Source organism: Lissotriton helveticus, chromosome 1_2, assembly GCF_964261635.1.
Source record: "Lissotriton helveticus chromosome 1_2, aLisHel1.1, whole genome shotgun sequence".
NCBI lineage: Eukaryota > Metazoa > Chordata > Amphibia > Caudata > Salamandridae > Lissotriton > Lissotriton helveticus.
Window position 1 is genome coordinate 331,154,343 of NC_136058.1, and position 20,840 is coordinate 331,175,182.

At 54.3% G+C, this 20,840-nt stretch overlaps 1 protein-coding gene across 4 annotated transcripts in view; it reads right to left on the bottom strand.

The window, feature by feature from the left end:
- Positions 1–20,840, bottom strand: part of LOC144803117 (uncharacterized) — a 75,669-nt gene that overhangs the window by 14,815 nt on the left and 40,014 nt on the right. For all 4 annotated transcript variants that reach the window (XM_078671845.1, XM_078671847.1, XM_078671846.1 and 1 more), the window contains exon 2: positions 2,781–2,839. The gene's annotated coding sequence lies outside the window, so the exon portion shown is untranslated. The remainder of the gene's footprint in view (positions 1–2,780; positions 2,840–20,840) is intronic.

Consider the following 20,840-nt stretch of genomic DNA (forward strand, 5'->3'; position numbering starts at 1 on the left):
ACTCAAGCTTAGGCATACTCTTCAACAGCTACAGTGTGTACATCTTCCACAGTTAGCTCCTAATGGGAATAGTCTACAGATACATGTCTTGACATTGATAAAGAAAGCTATAGACTATTATGACGTTGCATGATGAATGAGTACTCTGAGACTTTATAGACGGTGCTTGTTTGGACATCTAAATCATGTATCATCCTTTAGTCTACATGGAGAAACTTCTCCATTTTTTGTCAGCCATTAATGAACCACATTGGCCTCTTTCAATTGTACCCTGTCGTCAGGCAGCTAAATGATTATGGGTTTCCCCCGTTGTTTCGATATTTGACACGTGTTGCTATATTCTGCATCAGTAAAATAAAGTATCGTCCTTAATTGTGCAGATACATTTTTTGTCATAATATCGCTTTAACTTGAAGTCATACGTAGTTGTCTACAACACTAAGCTTTTACTGTACACTGTACGTGTTAACTTGATAACGCGCATGCGCTAACTTGCACACTACCGTCAGATGACGTGTGTGAGGTGTTCAAAGTAGCGTCACCTCATTGCGCATGCGTCAAAATATACATTACCATCGGAAGACATGCGCGAGGTATTTCAAGAAGGTGTTACCTCAGTGCGCATGCGTTGTTGATTCCTCGCGTTTTGACCACCATCTCAGTGTCTATCGTTTGGATTGGCTGCCACTACGGTAGTAGCTCTTTAACCCCTTCGATGCTGGTGACGGAACCGTTCCGTCATCAGTCACGGCTGAGCTGTGCTGATGACGGAACGGTTCCGTCACGACCGCGCCCTGTTCTGGAATGTCCAGCACAGGGCGCGGCTACGGCGCCGCGGTCAAGGTGTTAAAAAGGAGGTGTTTTTCCATGTCGAGTTACCTCCGGCTTCATGCCCCAATCTTCACCGAGGTACCGACGGATAGATAAGCCCTCTGATGTTTTGCCATGGATATTATTTATGTTTAGCATGTCACTTTGCGCTCCAGGCTTATATTTTGATATTCTGGCTTAGTTTTTCCCACATTCTTTCACACGTGGGCTACTGACAATGTTAGACTTACATCAGACGTCAGTGTCATTTAATGCACAATTGCCCCTGTAGCCAAGCTGTTGGTATGGTACCTGATCATAACCCTTTGACAGCAAGGATGTGTTCATTTTTTTTCATGGCATTCAAGCAGATTTTGCTGACTTGATTACTGCTTTTTACCTCATTGTAGTTAAGATGATTATATTCAGCCACGGTGTTGGCTGTACCATATTTTTACCCTGTTTATAGTCCTCCCCTGAGAGTTTGGCTCAGTATTGACATGCTTTCTCGGTGTGCTTTGCACTTATTGGTGTTTTGTTAAGCGCGACTGCTGCCCTGGGGCGTCCAAGCGCTAAGATCCAGGTTAGTACCTCCCAATGTGGTCAGCCCAGAGGCTAGACTGATTTGTTAAAAAAGAAGGTTTTAAGCTGTTTGCGGAAGGCCATCAAGTTAGGATTAGATCTTAGGTAAAGAGGGAGTGAGTTCCATAACTTGGCTGTGTTATAGGAGAAAGACCGGCCTCCAGCTCTGGATCTCCTGACACAGGGGACTGCTGCCATATAGGCATAAGTGGAGCGAAGCTGTTTTTTTGGTACACACGTGTTCTTCCTATTCTGAATCAGACAAGACGTGTTGTTTACGATAAACCTTTATCACGGTCTTTTACAGAGCGGTGCCTTTTTCCTGAGCGGTTGCCAGGGAGAGGGGTGGTGATTTACCCAGTAGTTACGGGTAAGTTCATTCCAAAAATATTTCTTCTTCATTATGTCACATCACCAGTGTCTATATGTACCAGCAATCATTACAATGATGAGTGAATTTTGTGTTTTTGATTGTAGGTAAAATTTTCCTTAGAATTGACACATCAAGAAGAATTGTGTCTCTGTATCCTTTTCTGCTAACACCTTTTGCAGCAGCATCATAGGTCCTGATGAAAGCCCAGCCTACATTTAGGCTTTTTTGGCTGAAACATGTTGACCGAATAGTTTTTCTTACACCACCGCGGTTTCGAATCCAGACCGCTGATGCACTGCATTTATAATCCTGGGACATTACGTCCTACAATAAAGTTTTTTTTGGACGCCCTCGAGCTAGTTTTAATTTACTTTCCTCATAGTTTTCCACAACATTTATTTTGCGCTGCACCCTCACACACACTATTAGCTCATCATTTGTGGATTTAGTACATCCTAGACAACATTAAAAACATCCCTGAGGAACTAGGTTTTTCCTCTGGGAGGAGAATCCCAAATGATGAAGCATGGCACCTTTGGTGAGTGAGGGATTTCGTCCTAAAAAGGGAAATGCCCAAAGATACTTCTGTTGTGCCTAGTCACTGGTTTTGATTGACATTTCACACACACCATTTGTAAATGGATAGTAGTGGCTTTGCCACACCCTATATACCATTTCTTTCAGACCTCAGGATTTCGTACTGTTCTTTACTCTGATTTTGGGGAATAAATCCTGTGCGGTCTTAAAATCCTCCCTAGGACCCTCTGGCTTTGAACCGTTAATTGTTATAGTCGATTAGCTTAACCCTGGCGAAAACTAGCTTTTGTAAGCAAACACGCTCAACGCAGCTAGAAAGCAATCAAAGAAGAGGACTAAATAAAAGTCAAGTATTGTTTTATTTTATTTAAGAGGCTGAAGAGATACAAAATAAAACAGACACAGAGAGCGAGAGACACAGAGAGAGACTAGAGAAGGAATAAGAGAAAAGGAAATAGGGGGTAATGGAAAATCTTACCTAACAGTTATTTTGTTTGTTCCCCGGGGATGGCAGCCGCACCACCTGGTCCATCCTACCTGAAAGCAAGTAAAGAGACGCTTCAACCACGAGCTTATTTGCATCAAACCTGAATCCCACTTCTTCCCATCTTCCAAACAACCGTCCTTAACTTACAAAGCAAAAGGAACTTTGTTCTCTGGTAACTATTGTAAAGCACCTTTGGTCTATGAATAAATAGATTTTTTAAAACCTTTTTATTGTACTGGTATATACGATGAAACCCACAACACACATCTTCCTCTAAATCAAAACCTTGCGCTACAACGAGCACACCATGAACCCTTGTTGAACAAGGTCTGAGTGAATATACAGAAAAAGGTCCGAAAGAACACACAGCGCACCCACAGGTTGAACAAGATCTGAAAGAACAGCCTGAGCACCTTCAGGATGAACAAAGTCTGAGTGAACCTACAGTGGAGGCACAGGCTGAACAAGGTCTGGGTGAGCATACAGCGCACCCACAGATGAACAAGGTCTGAGTTAACAGCTTGGATAGCAGACCCTAAAAGCCCAGCCCACTTCTTCATTTCTCTATCTTTCACAACCTGGTTGACAAACAACATGTTAAAGTCCTCGTACATAATTCAGTCAAACATCATAAATCAATAAACCACTCTTAGAGCTACACATACCATGCTCTAGGAACAGCAGCGATTCAAGTTCAAGCTGATGTAGCGTGAAGCAAAGGCTGAGAAATGGCAGCAACGAGGCATCAATGGAAATCCAATCTCAGTTCTTAAGGTGAATTAGGAGTGTAAGGGAGGCAACCACCCCAAAGGACACTGAAGCCAGTTTGAGGAGCCAGGAGACACATCATCAACAACATGTCAGTCAAATGGCTGGTTGGTTATGTTGGAGTCAGCAAGTCAGATGAATGACATTCAAATGGCAGGACCCATTAGCACTCCACTGCGATGGGAACTTTGCGGTCCGTTAGCAAGTGTAAAGGACGCAGATTAGATGACGAAGTGCAATTAGTGACCAATGCCCCGAAAGGGCAAGGAGTAAAGCAATGTCTTGTACGATGGGTGGTCACCCACTCCATGGCCGGCAACAGTGAATGGAGGGAGGCACAGCTTTCGGGCACATGGCCAGGCAGGTATATGAGCGGACAGGGAAGCTGAACAAGGGCACACCGGTCATGCCAATGTGGATGAATGTATGTATGTATATGCTATTATTACAGCACAAGCCCAGCCAGAAGGTAACGGAGCACTGCACATGGTCAAAGACAAGCATAACGTGAATGAGTGATAGGAGGGGTAACTAGTTTGTGGAAGGTTAATGTACTTGTGATATAGGGTTCTTTAAAGAGGTGCATCTTGACCTCTTTCACAAATATGAGCAGCTTTGGGGCGGCGGTCCTGATGGATACAGGGTTGTTGTTCAAATGTGTATTGGTCACATCTCATGCTTTGGAGCCCCTGATGAAGGCGCAGAGAAGAACCTGTCGAAACCATTGGAGATTAATTTCTTTTTTTGAAGGAGTGAAGTTTGTTTGGAGGGTGATGTCATTGATGTGGCAACCAAATGTTGGGGTTCCCCTCAGAAAAGGGGATGAGAGCCTGATGGGGTAGATTAGAGCACTCTAGGGCAGTTATGTCAAAGCAAGTGCTGTAGGTGGAGGCAATCATGTCTTTCATAGATAGCTTATCATCTAAGCATATACCCAGGTTCCTGTCTGTTCCACTGGGCGGTGGGGCAGAGCCAAGCTCAGCCGTCCACGAGTTGTCCGTTCAGTGAAACTCAGCTCTGAATTTCTGTTTTGTCCCCATTTAATCGGATACATTTGATGGATATCCTTATGGCGATTTCCCTCATGCAGGCGACAAATTGCTGTTTGGCGTTCTTATTGTCCTGCCCAAACGAGATGACCAGCGGGGTGTTGTATGCATAAGAAAGTATTTCCAACCTGACTTGACTAACTAAGGGGGATGCATAAATGTTAAAAAGCGCAGGGTTCTAAGAGGATCCCTCGGGCCCCCCTCATCCAGGAGATTGGTTTTGGAATGCTAAGTGCCCATGGACACTGTTTGGACCCTATCTTTGAGGAAATCTTTGAACCATTCGAGGGCATTGCCCTATATACCTATCTGGTACATACGTTGAATCAAGATGGAGTTTGAGATGGTTTGAAATGCCATCGCCATGTCAAGCAGGATTAGCATGGTGGGATTTCCTGTGCCCACGATAACCTGGTTGTATCTACTACTGATAGTAGGGCAGTTTTGGTGCTGTGGGAAGGTTCGAAGCCCGACTAGGAGACATCCAGCAAACAACGAATCTCCATGTAGGAGGAGAGCTGTGTGTTGACGTAGGACTCCAGAACTTTGCCCAACACAGGGAGAGAGATATGGGTCATTAGTTAGCTGGTTCCTTGGGATCTCGATTGGATTTGTTAGAATAGGTGTGACATGTGTTGCTTTCCATAATCATGGAATGGTGGCCAGGGTCAGAGACTGGTTACACAGTGATGTATTAGCAGTCGCAAGAAGAGTAGATAAGGTGGCAATTTAATGACGCTTTCTGCACTCCCTTATTTACCCTATAGAACTTTGAGTCCCTACTGGCCAGAAGGGACCCGCTCCTAGGCACCTGAAGATTTATACACTCTTGTGTTTAAGTTGACCTTGTTGAACTTCCCAAGAGGGCGTGCCGCCTTCCCAATCTATTTGCTTAATTTAATGAGGAGGACAGAGATTGGCAAGGGACTCGGCTTTGACTTTAGCTAAGAGTCGAGCATCTGAGATTGGGAGATAGGCTCGAACCTTGTAAATACCACTGAAGTAATATTTAGTGTAGCATATTTTATCCTGTTATAATTCTTTGATTAAACTATTGGCTTCCTTATTCAAAGTGCTGTCTCATACAGGTAGGGACAAGTCACTATTCCCTAGTGCACCAACCAGGATTCAAATTAGCAACCCTCAAGTTCGGCACAAAGACATCAGAAATTATAACATTGACCAACTGACCATTTCATACAGAATAATGTAACTTGCATTTACTCTTCATGTCAGGTGTTTACATTATATTAAAATTCCTCCTACTCGGACCTCATTGACACAACCTTCATCCTCCTCCGCTCAAAGTTCTTCAGCAGTATATTATGAATTTACAAACAAAGGCTAAAATGAATAAATGTATTTATCAGAGACCAATTATTTTAGCTTAAGGCAAAAATATAGACTGGTTGGGCCCTGTTTGTTCACCCTAGAGCTGGATTAGTTGTTTTCCGTTGGGTGGCCAGTGTTTCCTGCAGTAAATTATGTCACCATCCCCATGAGGTTCTCGCCTCTTAAAATCAGACACATGCAGCCTCAGCTCTGGGGATGAACACACTGTATTATTGTAAGAGGCTTCTAATCAGCTTCCTAAAGGTGTCCTTTCTTTCTAGAAAAAGGCAGCAATTCTGCCTTTAGAATCCTATGAATCTTGCCTTTAGCCCATCCCTCATGCATCACATCCTGCAGACATCAAGAAAGCGGTCTCTCCCCAGACTTCAGGTCTATTACACATTACTCAATCTTACACGGTGCAAAGCTACTTGCGACATGACCCTATAGTGTGTACCTGCCCTGATGGTACCGCACGCTCCTCTCTGAGAAGATAATCTCCACTCACGAGTTGTGCCCAGGCCTCATTGCACTGTGTTTTTTTAGAGGCTTAGACCTCTAGTTTGGAACAATCTCTCCACTCAGATAAGAGCTACCCAGTGATGTGCCAAATTAAAGTTAGCACTGAAAGGTCTCTCAACTGAACTCTGAAGTTCTCTCATCCGACCTTCCCAACTCTTTAGCCTTCTCCAGGCCTGGCCACAGTGGCTATAAACTGTAAACCAGTCCTTTCATAAAGATGTGTTTTCTTCTTAGTTTTAGTATTTAAAGGTGTCACCCCATTATGCTATGCCTAACCTAGAGATGCCCGGCCTAAGGGTCCATTGCTATTATAAAGAAGGGGCAACAGATGGCATTCCAGCCCAGGGTCCCTGGTGATCTGAATGGTGTCTGAGTTGAGCCCATTTACGGAAACTCTGGCCCTAGACTGGCTATGCAGCAGCTTTGTAAATTATCTCAAACTCCCTGACAAACCAAGGCGCCAAAGTCTCTCGACCAAGAAAGGCTATTCCAGGGAGTCATCACCCGCCTTCATCTCTAGGTTTACCTGATGCAGCACTGCAAACTCTGTCCGTAGGTTAATAAATAGGGCTCCCGGTTTTATGGTATTTACTTTTTTGCCATTTCTGTCTGAATTTATCCATATTTATTTTTTGGGTATTTTTTCTGTATTTATCCACATTTATTTTTGCCACAAGCAAAAGAAGACGTAAGCTAGTATTTTTCCACATTTATTTAAATTGACAATGCACACATGCGCTCGGTTGTTATTGGTCAACACTATACATTCATCTGAAAACTTTGCCATTTGCAGATTGTCCCAAATATGCTTAAAAGTGCTATCACAAGCCATTTGTCTCAGAGTCTTGCAGTTTCTGTCATCGGCAGAGTGCCACATCCTCTACCCCACTGAACACCATTGTTGGACATGGCCTCGTGGCGTGGTCCTACCCCTCCCGCATGGCGGACCCTGGACGACATTGGCCCTCTATCGACCCGCTGTCGCCCCTCCGGACACCACCCTCAACGAACTCTCGACGAGAGCCGCCCTTGGCAAACCCCGGCTATCCCCCTCTGGAACCCGGCTCGCCCCAACTCTGCAGGTCCAGTCACCACCCCGGGCCACCCATTCAGGCCCGACTCCATCTTGGGCCCATCACGTCCCGAGCACGTGGCCTCGGCCCGACCCCGGCCGCGGCCCCAGCGAAGCCCCGACATCGTGGCACCAAGATCAACCCAGGTGGTAAAGTGGCCACTTGACGGATCCCGGAGGAGAAGAGTTTCGATGGCCCTCCAGTCGTCCCCGGACGCCTGGTATCGATCGCCCTCCGGCCTCCCTGGATGCTGGCTCCACCCCCCTGCTGGGTGTCTGGACACCTTCATCCCGGCCCCTCTGACCCCCAGGCGCGAGGGTCTGGACATCAAAGGACTCCAGTCCTATATCTGGGCCAGCCCTGGATCAGGAAATCAGTTGTATCCGGGAGTCGAAGCCCTGCTGACCTCGTCGCCGCTGATTGTGATAAGAACTCTTGAACCTGGAACCTCTGAGCCCTGCTGACGCTGTCGCGGCTCCACTACGCTGAACCATCCGCCGAGCCCTGCTGACGCTGTCGCGGCTCTACCAAGCTGAACCATCCGCCGAGCCCTGCTGACGCTGTCGCGGCTCTACCAAGCTGAACCATCCGCCGAGCCCTGCTGACGCTGTCGCGGCTCTACCAAGCTGAACCATCCGCCGAGCCCTGCTGACGCTGTCGCGGCTCTACCAAGCTGAACCATCCACCGAGCCCTGCTGACGCTGTCGCGGCTCCACCAAGCTGAACCATCCACCGAGCCCTGCTGACGTCGTCGCGGCTCCCGGCACCCCCCAGCTCGAGGATTGAGAACTGGGCGCAGGGTTTCCTAGTACCAGCTGGTACAAAGACTGTCCCGCTACCCCCTACCCCGGACATTGAGACTTTGTTGGGATCCCACGATCCCCCTGTACATATTACTGTGGAACCTTGCCTTTATTCCTTATATAAAGACTCTTGAACCTACTCTTGTGTGGTGTCTCTCTGTGGTGGTGTGATTGCCCGACTGTTACGATAGTAGGAGAGGAGCCTCGCCAAGGAGGCCTCTCGACGGCGCTCGGCTAATTCCATACCGAAAGGTGGGTTTCGGGGCGGCAGTCAGACATCTTCTGTCTCCCCTGGAATCGCCTTTCTAACATTGGTGGCAGGCGACGGGATCCGAGCCGACGCATATCGTACAGTGAGCAACTTGCCCACTACTAACAGAGACCACAGCAACCATGAGCGATAAAGAAGCCGGAACGACCGCAAAGTTCCAGAAGGAACTACTGGAGGAGTACACCCATAAAGAACTCAAACAGTTCTGCAAAAACTTTGGTATCGCTACCACCGGGCTAAGTACAAAAGAAGATTTTAAAGAAGCACTGCAAACATGGGTGGATGCCCGAGAAACACCACCCCCGACCGGAGGTGAACCGGTCCCAGACGGGTACCAGGGGACCTCAGCAGCCCCCGTAGAGGAAAGAAACACCAACAGAGATCCGGGCCTCTCCCACGAAGATGCCCGAGAACGAGAGAGAAGCCGGCTCCACGAGTTGGAGCTCGCCCGACTCCGGCTGGACGGAGAACTCCAGCTAGCGGAAAAGAAAATCGCCCTTGAGCAACTACGGCTAAAAGGAGACCTGGAGGAAAGACGGAGTGTTAGAAAGGCGATCCCGGGGGAGGCAGAAGATGTCTGACTGACCACCCCTAGGTCCACCTCTCCGCGGAGACATAGCCGAGCGTGGTCGAGAGCCCTCCTGGGTGAGGGTCCTCTCCTAAGATCGTACAGCAGAGTAACCACAACACTACAAACGGACACCACACAAGAGGATAAGTTCTTAGGCTTTATCAAGAGTAAGAGCATACTTGTTCTCAGCGGTATGTACAGGCAGATCGAAAGATCTGGAAAGTCTCGTAAATCAGGGACAGGGTAGCGGGACAGTCTCAGTACGGGAGTAGGAAGGGATACCCTACGCACAGCTCTCAATCCTCGAGCCGGGGGGTTCCGAGGGATCGAGCCGTGGCAGCGCCAGCAGGCTCTCGAGATGGTTCAGCGAAGATGGGCCGCGGCAGCGCCAGCAGGCTCTCAAGATGGTTCAGCGAGGATAGGCCGCGGCAGCGCCAGCAGGCTCTCAAGATGGTTCAGCGAGGATAGGCCGCGGCAGCGCCAGCAGGCTCTCAAGATGGTTCAGCGAGGATAGGCCGCGGCAGCGCCAGCAGGCTCTCAAGATGGTTCAGCGGAGATGGGCCGCGGCAGTGCCAGCAGGCTCTTAAGATGGTTCAGCGAGGATAGGCCGCGGCAGCGCCAGCAGGCTCTCAAGATGGTTCAGCGAGGATAGGCCGTGGCAGCGCCAGCAGGCTCTCAAGATGGTTCAGCGGAGATGGGCCGCGGCAGCGCCAGCAGGCTCTTAGGGTACTTCGGGGTTTCAGGAAATGAGTTCTTCTGGTGTCGGCCGCGACAGCGTCAGCAGGGCTTCCAGTCCAGGATACAACTGCCGTCCTACTCCGGGGCTGGCCCAGATATAGGACTGGAGTCCTTTGATGTCCGGACCCTCGCGCCTGGGGGCCAGAGGGGCCGGGATGACGGTGTCCAGACACCCAGCAGGGGGGTGGAGCCAGCGCCCAGGGAGGCCGGAGGGCGATCGATACCAGGCGTCCGGGGACGGCTGGAGGCCCATCGAAACTCCCCTCCTCTCGGATCTGGTTGAGTGGCCACTCGACCACCTGGTGGATCTTGGTGCCTCGATGTCGGGGCTTTGCTGGGGCCTGGGCCGGGGCCGAGGCCACGTGTTCGTGACATGATGGGCCCAAGATGGAGTCGGGCAAGGCCTCGTGCTCAGGACGTGGCTCGTGACATGATGGGCCCAAGATGGAATCAGGCCGGTAGTGAGGGTCCGGGATGGCAACCGGACCGGCAGTGTTGGTGTTGGGGCGTGCAGGGTCGGGCAAAAAGGGGTCGCCCGTGGCTCGGCGGAAGGCCCAATGTCGTTCTGGGCACGCCATGCGGGAGGGGTCGGGCCACGCCATGAGGCCGGTTCCAACACGGAGACAGAGCGAACTAGAAGAAAAGAAACTCACGTTCGAACACGAGCGTGGCCTCAAAGAGCTGGAGATCAAGGCCAAGAGCGAAGAAGCTGGCGCCGCGGTGCTCCGAAACCCCCCGCCTCCTGCCGACCCGAAGGTCCTCATCCCCAAGGATGTGGTCAAAGAGTACTACAAAAATGACGACATCCAGCAGTGGTTTAAGGCCTACGAAGTCGCCATAGCCGCGCACCGCATCCCCCGAAAAGATTGGGGGTCCGGCCTATGGGGGAGATTCGTCAGCGAAGGAAGAGACACCCTGCTGGACCTGGCCGACGACGTGATGTCCTCCTATGATCACATGAAGGACGCCCTGCTCACCCGGTATGGACTCACCCCTGAGATGTACCGGCAAAGATTCAGAGACTGTAAAAAGATCCCCGGTACTACCTGGGTGGAGTACGTGAACTTTTATAGCAGAGCGCTAGAAGGGTGGATAAAGGGCAGCAAAGTCACCACCTACGAGCAGCTGTTCGACCTCATCGTATGGGAACATCTCTCCAACAACTGCTTTGTCGAGCTCAGACAGCATCTACTCGACAGCAAGCTGACCGAGCCACGGAAACTCGCCGTCGAGGCCGATCGATGGGTGAGCACCTGGGTCCCCCGGACTCCGATAGGAGAATCCGGATGGAACACGCAAGGGCACCCCCGCCAGCGAGGCGGCAGAGGAGGCCAGAACCGGAGCCGAGACTTCCCGCCGGCGCCGCCCCGGAGTCCACCCCGGGGGTCGCCCCAGAACAACACTTCACCGTCCCTGACCCGGAGAGGGCCCCCCTCAGCACGACCGGGGCCCCGCCCGAACTTTACCTGCCACAGATGCCAGCGGCCAGGTCACTTTGCCAGTGACCCCCAGTGCCCAATGAACCAGCGCACCGGCGTTGCCGGACCTCCGATCCGCCAGATCGCTGCCGCAGCCCTGGGGGAAGGAGGCGAGGAAGAAGAGGGGGTCTACAACGAGGACCAGACCGAGTGGGAGCCAGTCGCCATGGCCCTAGTCTGTCTGGGCGAGAGAGACATGATTCCCCAGGCTCCACTCCCGAGCAACACCCAAAAGTACCGTCAGTGGGTCAACATTAATGGGCGCCGGACCGAAGCACTCCGTGACACTGGAGCCAGTGTGACAGCCGTCCGCTGCCACCTGGTGACCCCCGAACAGATCCTACCGAATGTGCTGTGCCCTGTGCTGGCCGCCGACAATTCCGAGACCCTGTGCCAGATGGCCCGCATCCCCTTCGAGTGGGGAGGGGTGTCGGGCATGCTAAAGGTAACCGTCCGGGACGACGCCCCCGTGGACTGCATCCTCGGAAACGATCTCGAGAGTTCTCCCTGGGCCCAAGTCGAGCGGAGAGAGCATCTGGGGATGCTGGGACTACCCGAGTGGGTTTGTGTGACAACCCGATCCATGGCAGCTCGGGCCCCGGCGTCGGCGGAGGCCGCCCCGACCGAAGAACAGGAAGGGCCCGCGCCTCCGCCACCCGCCATCGATGAAGAAACCGGCCTAGAGCCCGGGCCACCAGGGCCCGACCGCGAAGACATCGCCGAACTCGGCGACATCCCTGAACTAAGCCAATGGCGCCAGGAAGGTGGTCCCACCCGAGAACAATTCCGGCAGGAACAGAAGACCTGCCCCTCCCTCGAGGGGACCCGGCAGCAAGCCGCAGCTCAAGCCGCCGGGGACACGTTGGGGTCCCACTGGGTCTACTGGGACCACGAACTCCTATACAGTGAACAGAAAATTGCTGAACTGGGGGCCGGCCGGGTGCTAGTGGTCCCCCTACGATTCAGAGACTTCCTCTTGAACCTGGCACACGACGTGCCCCTCGCCGGGCACTTGGGGCAGGACAAAACTTACAGCCGCCTGGTGACCCACTTCTATTGGCCCAAGATGCGCAGCAATGTGAGCAATCACTGCAGGACCTGTCCGACCCGTCAAGCCAGCGGGAAGAGCGGGGGAAAAGCCAAGGCCCCGCTCCAACCCTTTCCCGTGGTGACAACCCCCTTTGAGCGAGTGGGGATCGATATCGTGGGGCCCCTGGACCCCCGCACCTCACATGGACACCGCTTCATCCTCATCCTGGTGGACCACACCACCCGCTACCCAGAAGCCATCCCCCTCCGGACCATAACGGCCCCCGTGGTGGGCCGAGCACTAATGGGAATCTTCTCCCGAGTGGGATTCCCCCGAGAGGTCGTGAGTGATCGGGGCACAAACTTTATATCCAAATATATGCGGTCCCTGTGGCATCAATGCGGGGTCACATATAAGTTCACCACCCCGTATCACCCACAAGGGAATGGACTTGTGGAGCGGTTTAACAGAACACTCAAGGGGATGATCAAGGGCCTAGAAGAACCCCTCCGCCGCAAATGGGACGTCCTACTACACATGCCTCCTGTTTGCCTATCGGGAGGTACCTCAGAAGTCCCTGGGGTTCAGCCCCTTTGAACTATTGTATGGACACCCTGTCCGAGGTCCCCTCAGCCTGGTCAAAGAAGGCTGGGAGAATACAGTCCGAGATGCCCCGCCAGATGTCTACCGGTACCTCCTGACTCTCCGGAACCAGACTTGGAAGTTCCGGGAACTTGCCGAGGCCAATCTGGAGGCCAGTCAGGAGGAGATGAAACGCTGGTATGACCAGAACGCCTCGTCCATCGAGTTCGAGCCGGGCCAACAAGTCTGCGTCATGTCCCCAGTCGAACCCTGTGCCCTCCAGGACAAATGGATGGGGCCCTTCAAAGTGGTGGAGCGCAAGAGCCCTGTCACCTATCTGGTGGACATGGAGTCCCCCAGGAAACCCCTCCGGGTCCTGCACGCCAACCGGCTCAAGCCTCACTATGCCCGCATGGAGCTGAGCCTGCTGCTAGCTACGGATGATGGGGACGAAGACGACTCCGAGCCCCTGCCGACCTCCTGAAGTACTCTGAGAAAGATAGCTCCGTCGAGGGAGTTCCCCTCTCCTCCGCCCTGACCCCCGAACAGCGCCAGGACTGCCAAGAGCTGTTGGGGCAGTTTGCGGACCTGTTTTCGCTCACTCCTGGGGTCACACAGTGGTGTGTCCACGATGTTGACACCGGGGACAGTCCGCCCGTGCGACACCGGGCCTACCGAGTTCCCGACCGAGTCCGGGCCTGCATCCAGTCCGAAGTTGCCAAGATGCTAGCCCTGGGAGTGGTCGAGCCCTCAGACAGTCCCTGGGCCAGTCCAGTTGTCCTGGTCCCTAAAGCCGCCGCCCCCGGCGCCCCTCCAGAGCTCCGGTTTTGTGTCGACTACCGGGGACTGAATGCCGTTACCAGGACCGACGCCCACCCCATCCCCCGGGCTGATGAACTGATCGATCGCCTGGGGGCCGCCAGATACCTCAGCACCTTCGACCTCACGGCCGGATATTGGCAGATCGACCTCACCCCCGGGGCCCAGGAACGATCCGCCTTCTCGACCCCCGATGGCCACTTCCAATTCAAGGTGATGCCCTTCGGCATGAAAAACGCCCCCGCTACCTTCCAGAGACTGGTGAATAGGGTGCTAGCGGGGTTAGAAGAGTTCAGTGCCGCATACCTGGACGATATTGCAGTGTACAGCCTCCACTGGAAGGATCACTTGAGACACCTCTGGGAGGTCCTGACGGCCCTCCAGCGTGCCGGACTAACCGTGAAAGCAAGCAAGTGCCAGATAGGCCAAGGGTCCGTGACCTATCTGGGGCACCAAGTGGGGAGCGGCCAGGTGGCTCCCCTCCAACCCAAAATTGACACCATCGTGGCCTGGGAGCCCCCGGTCACCCAGACAGCAGTCCGAGCCTTCCTGGGGCTCACTGGATATTATCGGCGCTTCATAAAGGACTACGGGAGCATTGTGGGGCCCCTCACTGAACTGACCTCCAAAAGACTACCACAGAAGGTGCACTGGACCCCCGAGTGCCAAGCGGCCTTCGAGACTCTAAAGACTGCCATGTGCACCGCCTCTGTGCTCCAGGCCCCCGACTACAGCCGAGAGTTTGTGGTCCAAACCGACGCCTCGGAGCACGGCATCGGGGCGGTCCTGTCACAAGTCAACCCCGAGGGGATTGACCAACCTGTGGCCTTCATCAGCTGGCGGCTGCTGGCTCGAGAACAACGATGGAGCACCATAGAAAGAGAAGCCTTCGCCGTCGTGTGGGCCCTAAAGAAACTCCGGCCCTACCTCTTCGGCACCCACTTCCGAGTCCAGACCGACCACCGGCCCCTGTGGTGGCTAATGCAGATGCGTGGCGAGAACCCGAAGCTGCTGCGATGGTCCATCTCCCTGCAGGGGATGGACGTCACTGTGGAACATCGCCCGGGCAATGACCACGCCAACGCTGACGGCCTGTCCCGCTTCTTCCGCCTCGACGAGGAGAATCCCCAAGAAGATGGGTGACTCTCCCCGCCTTCAGCTGGAGGGGACATGTGTTGGACCCGGCCTCGTGGCGTGGTCCTACCCCTCCCGCATGGCGGACCCTGGACGACATCGGCCCTCTATCGACCCGCTGTCGCCCCTCCGGACACCACCCTCAACGAACTCTCGACGAGAGCCGCCCTTGGCAAACCCCGGCTCTCCCCCTCTGGAACCCGGCTCGCCCCAACTCTGCAGGTCCGGTCACCACCCCGGGCCACCCTCTCAGGCCCGACTCCATCTTGGGCCCATCACGTCCCGAGCACGTGGCCTCGGCCCGACCCCGGCCGCGGCCCCAGTGAAGCCCCGACATCGTGGCACCAAGATCAACCCAGGTGGTAAAGTGGCCACTTGACGGATCCCGGAGGAGAAGAGTTTCGATGGCCCTCCAGTCGTCCCCGGATGCCTGGTATCGATCGCCCTCCGGCCTCCCTGGGCGCTGGCTCCACCCCCCTGCTGGGTGTCTGGACACCTTCATCCCGGCCCCTCTGACCCGCAGGCGCGAGGGTCCGGACATCAAAGGACTCCAGTCCTATATCTGGGCCAGCCCTGGATCAGGAAATCAGTTGTATCCGGGAGTCGAAGCCCTGCTGACCTCGTCGCGGCTGATCCTGATAAGAACTCTTGAACCTGGAACCTCTGAGCCCTGCTGATGCTGTCGCGGCTCCACTACGCTGAACCATCCGCCGAGCCCTGCTGACGCTGTCGCGGCTCTACCAAGCTGAACCATCCGCCGAGCCCTGCTGAGGCTGTCGCGGCTCTACCAAGCTGAACCATCCGCCGAGCCCTGCTGACGCCGTTGCGGCTCTACCAAGCTGAACCATCCGCCGAGCTCTGCTGACGCTGTCGCGGCTCTACCAAGCTGAACCATCCACCGAGCCCTGCTGACGCTGTCGCGGCTCCACCAAGCTGAACCAACTTCGGAGCCCTGCTGACGTCATCGCGGCTCCCGGCACCCCCCAGCTCGAGGGTTGAGAACTGGGCGCAGGGTTTCCTAGTACCAGCTGGTACAAAGACTGTCCCGCTACCCCCTACCCCGGACATTGAGACTTTGTTGGGATCCCACGATCCCCCTGTACATATTGCTGCGGAACCTTGCCTTTATTCCTTATATAAAGACTCTTGAACCAACTCTTGTGTGGTGTCTCTCTGTGGTGGTGTGATTGCCCGACTGTTACGATAGTAGGAGAGGAGCCTCGCCAAGGAGGCCTCTCGACGGCGCTCGGCCAATTCCATACGGAAAGGTGGGTTTCGGGGCGGCAGTCAGACATCTTCTGTCTCCCCTGGAATCGCCTTTCTAACAACCATACTGCCCCACTGAGAGAAACTCACACTGCCTTCAGCTGCAACCCAATTGTGCCCCGCTATAAACACCTGGTAGCAATTCAATTCAAATTATGCACTAGACTAGTAATATGCTGCCCGAAAAAAAGTAACAACATACTGGAAACAAGCATTTGCAATAGGTCTCGCATTAGGAAAGTTTGAGCTGTTGGTCTTGTAAATGACAATTTTTTTATTTATGTGTTGGTTTTGAAAATAGCGAAATTAATAGCTTTGTCATTGGTGAGGGGCGATAGATAGATAGAGTGAGGGTGATAGATAGATAGAGTGAGGGCGATAGATAGAGTGAGGGCAGATAGATAGATAGAGTGAGGGCAATAGATAAATAGAGTGAGGGTGATAGATAGAGTGAGGGCGATAGATAGATAGAATGAGGGTGACAGATAGATAGAGTGAGGGACATAGATGTGTGTGGTTGTGTGTGTGTGGTTGTGTGTGTGGTTGTGTGTGTGGTTGTGTGTGTAGTTGGGTGTGTGGTTGGGTGTGGTTGTGTGTGTGGTTGTGTGTGTGGTTGGGTCTGGTTGTGTGTGTGTATGGTTGTGTGTGTGTGGCTGTGTGTGTGGTTGTGGTTGTGTGTGTGGTTGTGTGTGTGTGGTTGTGTGTGGTTGTGTGGGTGAGTGAGGGTGAGTGTGTGTGAGGGTGAGAGAGTTGTGAGGGTGAGGTTTGAGGGTGAGTGAGTGGGTGTGAGGGTGTGAGCGTGAGGGGGTGTGAGGGTGAGGGGGTGTGAGTGTGTGAGGGCGAGGGCGTGAGGGTGTGTGAGGGTGAGTGGGGGCGAGGGTGTGTGAGGGTTAGGGGTGTGAGGGTGTGTGAGGGTCAGGGGTGTGAGGGTGTGTGAGGGTTAGGGGTGTGAGGGTGTGTGAGGGTTAGGGGTGTGAGGGTGAGGGCGTGTGAGGGTGAGGGTGTGAGGGTGAGAGAGGGTGTGGGAGGGTGAGTGGGTGTGAGGGTGAGGGGGTGTGAGGGTGAGGGGGTGAGTGAGGTGTGTGAGGGTGAGAGGGTGTGAGGGTGTGTGAGGGTTAGGGGGTGTGAGGGTGAGGGGGTGAGAGGGTGTGTGAGAGTGAGTGGTGAATGGGTGTGTGAGGGTGAGGGGGTGTGAGGGTGAGTGGGTGAGTGAGGGTGAGGGGGTGTGAGGGTGAGTGAGGGTGAGGGTGAGGGAGGGTGAGGGGGAGTGAGGGTGAGGGGGTGTGTGAGGTGGTGTGAGGGTGTGTGAGGGTGTGTTTGGGTGAGCGTGTGGGGTTGTGAGGGGGTGAGGGGGTGTCAGGGTGAGGGTGATGGGGGTGAGGGTGTAAGGGTGTGTGAGGGGGTGTGAGGGGGTGTGAGGGTGTGTGAGGGTGAGGGGGTGTGAGGGTGAGGGGGAATGAGGGTGAGTGAGTGTGTATGAGGGTGAGGGGGTGTGAGGGTGGGTGAGGGTGAGTGAGGGTGGGTGAGGGGGTGTGAGGGTGAAGGGGTGAGGGTGACGAGATGAGGGTGAGGGGGTGAGGGGGGTGTGAGGGCATGAGGGGGTGTGAGGGTGAGGAGGTGTGAGAGGGTGAGGGGGTGTGAGGGTGAGAGGGGGTGAGGGGGGTGAGGGGGGGTGAAGGTTAGGGGGTGTTAGGGTGTGTGAGGGTGAGGGGGTGTGAGGGTGATGGTATGAGGGTGTGTGAGGGTGAGGGTGTAAGGGTGAGTGAGGGTGTGAGGGTGTGTGAGGGTGAGGGTGTGAGGGTGAGGGTGAGGGTGAGTTAGGGTGTGAGGGTGAGTGAGGGTGTGTGAGGGTGGGTGAGGGTGAGGGTGGGTGAGAGGGTGTGAGGGTGAGAGGATGTGTGAGGTGGAGGGTGAGGGTGTGAGGGGGGTGAGGGGGTGTGAGGTGGTGTGTGAGGGTGAGGGGGTGTGAGGGGGTGTGAAGGGGTTTGAGGGGGTGTGAGAGTATGTGAGGGGGTGAGGGGGTGTGAGGGTGTGTGAGGTGGTGTGAGGGTGTGTGAGGGTGTGTGAGGTGAGAGGATGTGAGGGTGGTGTGTGAGGGGGTGAGGGGGTGTGAGGGTGAAGGGGTTTGAGGGGGTGAGAGGGTGAGGGGGTGTGAGGGTGAGGGGGTGTGAGGGGGAAGGGGGTGAGGGTGATGAGGGTGATGAGGGGAGGGTGAGGGGGTGTGAGGTTGAGAGGGTGAGAGGGTGTGAGGGTGAGAGGGGGAGGGGGTGTGAGGGGGTATTGTATTGTATTGTATCTATACTTCTATAGCGCTACTGTCACCCTACGGGTATCCTGGCGCTTTTAGATATCCAGATACTTGGTCAGCTGGTTGATGAGGAAGAGATGGAAACGTAGATCAGAGTTTAGGGAAAAGCCAATTTTTCAGGCCTTTCCTAAATTCGATTAGTGAGACACTCTGTCTAATCATTTGTGGTACCTTGTTCCATAACTGTGCCCCTACCACACTGAAAGCCCTCCCCCCCATCCGGGAGCGTTTACATTTTTTGACAGCCAGCAGACCGATACCCGAGGACCGGAGCAATCTCTGAGGGAGATACCAGGAAAATCTTTCCTGTAATGGGATTGGGCCCATCTCGTGTACGGCCCTAAACACCTGACAAAGTGATTTGAATAGAACCCTTTCTCTAATTGGTAGCCAATGGAGCTGCCTCAGTGCGGAGGTGGAAGAAGAATCACGCCGCAGCCCCAGTACCAGTTTTGCCGCCGCAGACTGGACTCTTTGCAGCCCCAGAAAGATGTACTGGGGGGCTCCTAAATATAGAGAGTTACAATAGTCCAGTCTGCTCAGCACTGTACTGCTTACCACCGTAGCGCGCAGTTCTCTTGGCAGCATAGGGGGTATTCGACGGAGCAGGCGCAACAGACCAAAGCACACATTTGCAGTCTTGGATGCCTGCGACTCCATCTGGAGGTTTTTGTCAATTAGGACCCCCAGGTTCCGTACTGTATTGGCCGGGGTCAACGGGTCTACCTCCGGGGTGAGTCTCAACTCCAATGGGGAGTAAATAGTCGGCCTTGCAGGGGAACAGTAGAGCACTTCAGTTTTTCCGCTATTGAACTGCAGAGAGTTCCTCCGCAGCCAATCCGCGGTGTTGTGCATACACTCTTGGAACTGCTCCAGGGGAACTGCCTGTTCCCCTTCTAAAGAAAATGCCAGCTGTGTATCGTCCGCGTAGTTGACTAAGTCAACCCCGAACAATTTGATGATGGAGAACAGCGGCTGTAAATAGGCATAGGGTTGGGGTTGTGAGTGTGAGGATGAGGGTGAGGGTGAGTGAGGGTGAGGGGGATGAGGGGGAAGGGGAGGGGGTGAGGGTGACGAGGTGAGGGTGAGGGGGGGTGAGGGTGAGAGGGGGTGACGAGGTGTGAGGGTGAGGGGGTGTGAGAGGGTGTGAGGATGAGGGGGTGTGAGGGTGAGGGGGTGTGAGAGGGTGAGGGGGTGAGGTTGTGTGAGGGTTAGGGGGTGTGAGGGTTAGGGGTTGTGAGGGTGAGTGAGGGTTAGGGGTGTGAGGGTGAGGGGGTATGAGTGAGGGGTGTGAGGGTGAGTGAGGGTGTGTGAGGGTGTGAGGTGTGTGATTAAGGGTGAGGGTGTGTGAGGGTGAGAGGGTTGTGTGAGGGTGTGTGAGGGTGAGGGTGTGTGAGGGTGAGATTGTGAGGGTGTGTGAGCGTGAGGGTGAAAGGGTGTGAGGGTGGGTGAGGGTGAGGGTGTGTGGGGGGAGGGGGTGTGAGGGTTAGGGGGTGTGAGGGTTAGGGGTGTGAGGGTGAGGGAGTATGAGGGTGAGGGTGTGAGGGTGAGTGAGGGTGTGTGAGGGTGAGGGTGTGTGAGGGTGAGGGTGTGTGAGGGTGAGTGAGGGTGAGAGGGTGTGAGGGTGAGGGGGGTGAGGGTGTGTGAGGGTGAGGGTGGTGAGGGTGTGTGAGGGTTAGGGGGGGTGAGGGTGTATGAGGGTGAGTGAGGGTGGGTGAGGGGGTGTACGGGTGTACGGGTGAGGGTGCGAGGGTGAGGTGGTGTGATGGTAAGGGTGTGTGAGGGTAAGGGTGTGTGAGGGTGAGGGGGTGTGAGGGTGAGGAGGTGTGAGGGTGGGGGTGTGAGGTTGTGTGAGGGTTAGGGGGTGTGAGGGTTAGGGGTTGTGAGGGTGAGTGAGGGTTAGGGGTGTGAGGGTGAGGGGGTATGAGTGAGGGGTGTGAGGGTGAGTGAGGGTGTGTGAGGGTGAGAGGGTGTGAGGTGTGTGATTAAGGGTGAGGGTGTGTGAGGGTGAGAGGGTTGTGTGAGGGTGTGTGAGGGTGAGGGTGTGTGAGGGTGAGATTGTGAGGGTGTGTGAGCGTGAGGGTGAAAGGGTGTGAGGGTGGGTGAGGGTGTGTGGGGGGGAGGGGGTGTGAGGGTTAGGGGGTGTGAGGGTTAGGGGTGTGAGGGTGAGGGAGTATGAGGGTGAGGGTGTGAGGGTGAGTGAGGGTGTGTGAGGGTGAGGGTGTGTGAGGCTGAGGGTGTGTGAGGGTGAGTGAGGGTGAGAGGGTGTGAGGGTGAGGGGGGTGAGGGTGTGTGAGGGTGAGGGTG